Here is a 5,948-nt window from a genome sequence, read left to right on the forward strand (position 1 = left end):
GCTCATGCCCCGCAGAGACTTAGCAGGTACCAGAAGCGAGAGAGAGCAGTGGAAAGTTCTTCCAGGGAACACACATCGCTTGGCTTGGTGGCAAGACAGACTCTCACACTCACAGGTTTCTTTTTCAAAGAAGGAAGACCTTCAAGGAGCTGACCAAACATGTAGCATGGGGGCAGGAGGGGGGCCAGGGGGAGGGCTCTGGGTAGGGTCGGCCACAAGGGAGGTGCCCCCAAGAGGTAGCTCCCCCAGACCACCCGGTCGGTTGAGCACTTCCACCTACCCCCCTTTGCCCACTTTTCATTTTGTTCAAAAATAGTTGCAGATCCCGACAGAATCGAAACTCTGCCTCCAACTCACATCTCGGCATCGCACTGTTAGCATTTAACTTCTTGTCACAATTCAGGGAAGGTACAATTGGCCAAGGGTTTCCTTTTCTTTTCTTTTTTTTTTCCTTTTTCTTTTTCAACAAGCCAACCACCTATCTGATAACTAATGGGATTCACTTAAAAAAAAAAAAAATTCGGTGCACACAGACTGACATCAAACCTGGGTGCTAAATCAAAAAGAAAATAAAAGTCCAGTTTGTGTCTCTTTATCACTCTCTTCAACTCATTTCTTCTAAGTAAACGATTTAATAGCCTGGTCAGGAAAGACATGTTCGTGCTTTGCTCCCTGAAGGGGGGGAAAAAAAATCTGTTCTTTCAACAAGCTCGTCTGTTTGGTGTCCGATGGGCCACGGCAGGAAGCTACTAGAAGTCAGACTTCCAGATGCAGTACTGCGATCGTCATTTAAAGAAGGAGAAAAAGGCAAAAGAGAAATTCGACGCCTTCTGGATCTTTGCTTTGGCAGCAGGAGGGCTGCGTGGCAGGCGTCCCTGCGCCGGGATGAAATGAGGGTGTGCGTGAGCCTAAAGCTCTTGGAGTCGGAAGCTTTGGCAACACTCTGATCTCGACTAAACATTTTGTCTTTGTTTCATTGGAAACTGGTGAAACCAAGCAGGTTGTCCCACGTGTATAAAATACAGGGCAGCTATTTATAGTTTTCTTTATGAAGAATGATCCTTCTGGCTTGAGACGCCCTCTGGTTTGGACGAAAACCCTCGGTGGAGACAAGCAGGAAGGAGAAGCTGAAAGCTAGGATGATATAAATAAGAACAGCTCTCTATCCCAATGACGCACCTTTGTATTTTCGAGAACTCTTCTATTTATTAAGGAAAATGTCACATTGTGATGTATTAAGCCAGTACTTCAATTACGGGTTGACTTGGGATGACATGTTACATGCTGTAGTTAACATTTATATTTTTTTTTCCTTGTTTTGAGTATTTCTGTCCCCGAAATAACTTTTTATTTGGCTTTTCTAGATAGCTTTATTTGATTTCGAGTGGCAAATGTTTTTTATTATGGCTTTTCTATTGCTGTATGATACAGAACCCTTTTGGCATAAACATTTGTGTTTCAGTACCTCAGTTGTTTCGATTTTCCTGCCTGTATACGTTTTGTGAAATGGTCATGTTTTGGGGTAGCTAACACATGGACTTTAGTATGTAAATGTACTTGAATCTGTGCTTTCATTAGCGTATGTGGCATGTGTGTGCAGACCTTGAATGCTTACCCTGCTCAGCAGGACCCGTCCTCACGTTCCCTGGAGGGCGGCTTAACCATTCAGAGTCAGGAGACAAGGCGGCCATGGATTTTTCCCTTGATTCTATTTTGATAAAGGAAGACATGGAGGAGAGAGGTTTTTTACATTCTGAAGATGGTGCTGTGTCAAGAAGGACCTTTTTTTCTTCCCTCTCCCCTATTTTTTAAGTGCTGGGCGGGAGGAAAGGTTGACGACATGCATGGCGGGGATCTATGGCCTCTGGTGCTTTGTCCTGTATTTGGTTCAATGTTTTTGTCCTAATCTCTTCAATCAATAAAATTGTGCGTATTTAACTAAAGTGCCAGGGTCTGGAGAGTGCTGATTTCCTCCACCTGTGGCTGGTATCGCCTGCCTGCCCACCAGGACCCCAGAGGCTCTGTGGTTGGCGTGACCATGTCCACTCTTGGTACAAACAACAGCCCCTGCCATCATGTTTTGGGTCAATGGCCACCGATATAGATGCCAGGCCTCACCGAGTCCTTGGTCACCACCACCTTCACCGTTGTGAGTCACATTCCTATCAGCAATTGGGAAATAAGCCCTAAAGGTGTGAGACTTGCCAAGGTTAAGCAACCTTAAGTGATAGAGTCAGAAGTGACCTCCCTCTTTCTACAGCGTCAGAGCCCAGAGGGTCACATCACGAGTCTAGTGAGAGCTCTGAAGTGACCAGATTTACCCGAGGGCTTAAGTAATCTGGGCTTCCACATGAATCCTCAGCAAAAGCAGCATCTGCTGCCAAGCTTGTTGGAAATACCCAAGGAGGATGTTTCCTGGCCTCCCAGAAATGCCCTCGGCCCAGGAGCTCCCCTCTCCACTCCAGATCCCGGACACCAGAGCTAGCTGGGTGCTGCAGCGGTGCCATCCCCATGCATCTCACTTTGCCACAGTAATTAAGCCCAGAGGGGGTCAATTCAGTACCTCGTTTCAGTGTAGGTTGAGGAGACACACTTGGAAACAGACAAGGCAGTGGGAAGAATCGAGTGTGAGGATAAGCATGGGTGCCCCTAAGATAGGCACCCACCTGCCCTTCAGGAGGCTTCCTGGAGGCGGTGGCATCTGGATCAGATCCCAGAGAGAAATAGCCTTAGGCACTGAAGGCAGAGAAACACCGGAGCTCTCCAAGCAAGGGGAGCCTTATGTGCGAGGTAGCTAGAGACCGGGCCAAGTGAGCAGATCAGTGCCAAGCTGGGGGGGTGCGGAGGGCTCATCAAAGTCCTCGCCAGGGCAGGACTGTGGTGACAGGGACCGTGGCCGAAGCAGAACCTGTCCAGCCAATGGGCCAGTCTTTAAATTCACAAAGTGCTTCTTCATCGGCAGACATCACCTGTCTCCCCAGCAGCGCCTGACCCGGTGCCCGGCATGCAGGAGGTGTTCAGTAAATAACAGTTAATTGATGTATAATTTGATCCAGGGCCACATGATATGCTGCTCGAGTCCCTTCCAAGCCCAGGCTCCTGAGAGGTACATCATTCGGAAACAGCCTTTGCATGTCTCGAAGCTACCGGTGCTTTTGCTCGGGCTCAGATAGGCTGATCCAATTTCTTTGCTCTTTCACTGCCTGTGATTAAGCAGAAATGGGCCTGCTGCCTAATGAATGCCTGCTTGAATTGTGTTCTGTCAAACCTTCCATGCGGCTCACAGGGGGAGGGAGCCGTTGGCTTGAACACTCCCAGCCTCTGTGTGGAGCTTCCACCTTGGTGTGGAACCAGAATCAGCAGGCTCATCCCCCTGAATGTCTCCGAGCTTAGCCAGCAGAAATCTTACATTCTCTAGTCCTTGGGGGACAAAGGGCTTCTTCACCCCTCTGCTACCTATTCTGGACCAGGGTCAGGGGTACTGGGATGGGGGTAGGGGTTGGGAGCAGGCCAGGTCTATGAGTCCTGACTATCATATAAACTGTGATGCTCGGGCCTCCCTAGAGGCCTAGGTGTTAAATCTTAGCATTATCACCTCTACGGCCTGAGTTTAATCCCTGGTCAGGGAGCTACCCACATGGCGCAGCAGAACCCTTGGGTCTCCCCGCTGCTCCCCTCAGCAATGTATTTCAGTAGATCTGCCTGTACTGTTCCCCACTCTGGTGAATCCTCTCACCCCCCACACCTCTGGCCTGTACACCCAGTTCTTCTATATAAAAATGAAAATCTTAAAAAAAAAAACCAACTGTGGGGCCTCCCCTGGTGGCGCAGCAGTTGGGTGCTGGGCTGCGGGGCTGCCCACAGCCTCTGCAGCGCCGGTTCATTCCCCGGCCACCGGCGAGGGTCCCACACACACAAAAAATAAATAAATAAAAAATAAAATAAACCGTGATACTCAACTTTGATAAGAGCCAAGAGTTTTGTGGGGATCAGTTGTGTCAGGGGATGTTAAGACCTTAGCCCAGGTGGACTGGAAAATAGACTTCCTGTTACGAGCCAAGGATGTAACAGGGCAGAGTTCTTTTGGCTGAAGGATGGTCGTGGAACTGAGGATTTATCCAGAACCATCAGGGAGAGGAGAGAGGGATACACTGAGCGCCCTCCCCTCTCCTCCTTCATTGAAGAAACTTCATTTCTACTGTTTTGCTGTGTGTTGTGCTAATGCAGTTATAGGGAAGAGAAAAATCTAGCTGCTAGAGAAATTTGAAGACTCTGAAGTCCCACCCTCGATAAGGCATAGACGAAGCCCCAGAGACCCAGCGAAATCAAGCCTATTCCCAGAACAGGTCAAGGACCCTGAGCTGGAAGGCCGGGGCGCGGGGGGCGGCGGGTGGGTGTCTCTAAGGAACTTCAGTGGTTTTGCTGCTCACCTACCTGCTGTCTGATCAGGCCCTTTCCACAGCGACCTTCTTCCCTGCCCCAACCCAGACTACTTAGCCCAGTGACTAGTCTTTAGATGATCTAATAATCTGCAAGGATTATAAATTATTAGTTATAGAAATAAATGAAATGTCTAAACTAAAGGCTTTTTACTCATTATCTATTCCTGTTAGATGGTTCCACTCATCCAAGTTGGACATTTGACTCGTGTCCCGAGAGCAGGCAAATAGCTCAACTTTGGAGATACAAGTCCCTCGCACCCCAGGAATTGTGGTGTCGCTGCAGGAGTGAAATTTTGAATCTTAGGTCTGGTCTAGGAGGTGAAGGGAAAGAGGAAAACATCTACTTATTCTACTGGTCAACCTTTCAAAGCAGGCAGCAAATTTGTAAAAGCGTGAAGGGCCTTCCCGGGAAATCACTCGAAAGATGTCACCCAGCTGGTTAACACTGAATCTTCTCTTTGACTCCGCTTCGCAATCCTCCAATCCCTGTCATGCCTCCAAATAAACGCTGATGTCTCCCCATGCAGAGACCTGTGTGGACGGGGAAACCTGGCCGCTCTGACCAGGACTCTCTCCCTGTCTCACACCCACTCTGAAATTTTCAACGATTAAGTCTCTCTGCAGCTCCCACAGCAAGGGACGAAGAGTTGAAAGCAAAGTCGATGCTAAATGCACGTTTTACTTGTCTTTGAACTTAATCACAATTAAATCAGATTTGGACTAAAGCCTTTGTATGCAGGAGTCTCCCTTTTTTCCCTAAAGAGAAGTTTCTCTTCACTCAGATTATTGCCTTTTTTCAGCGTGGGCATCCAGACGTAATGAAAAGACAAGAGGGTTTGGAACGAGCAGATCTCAATCCACGTGCCCATCCTGTCACTGGTTTCCTCTGTGATCAGTGGCAGATTCCTTCACTCGTCTCAGTTTTCTCATATGTGAGGTAGAAACAAAGGGATATTATGACGATAACAAATCTCTTATACGTTACATGCTATGTAAACTGTAAAGTAGTCTACAAACGCTTTTACCAGGACAGATGGCCTGAGAAATGCGATAGCTTTTAGGCACTAAAATTGAAATTCTAAGTTGGATTCAAGGGTGAAGGCAAAATAGGACTCAACTGGGGCGAATCAGCCATGGTGGGGGATGGGCCGTCGGCGCCGCACCCCAGGGTGCAGCTGCTGCACCAGCGATGTGTTACTCCTTCAAGGTCCCTTGATAGCGCCTCAAGAAATATCCAGGATCTCTAAGAGAAGTTCCAGAGATTGATGGAAAGCTCCAGAAGAAGGAGGCTGATCATCAGGCTGCCTCCCCCTGTGATACTATTTCCGGTCTTGAGTTCACAAAGCAGACCATTCCTGTCAGAAGCTCCAAGATGTCCCAGCCCTTCTCCATCCATCCCATGATGGGCTGTCAATACCTTACCTCGACCTAATAGCCACTGTGCAGTCTTCTTTCAAGCAGGGAATGAATGGTGTAGTCATTTATTCTTTAATCTGAAGATGATCT

The sequence above is a fragment of the Talpa europaea genome (assembly GCF_964194135.1).
Source record: "Talpa europaea genome assembly, chromosome: 6".
Lineage (NCBI taxonomy): Eukaryota > Metazoa > Chordata > Mammalia > Eulipotyphla > Talpidae > Talpa > Talpa europaea.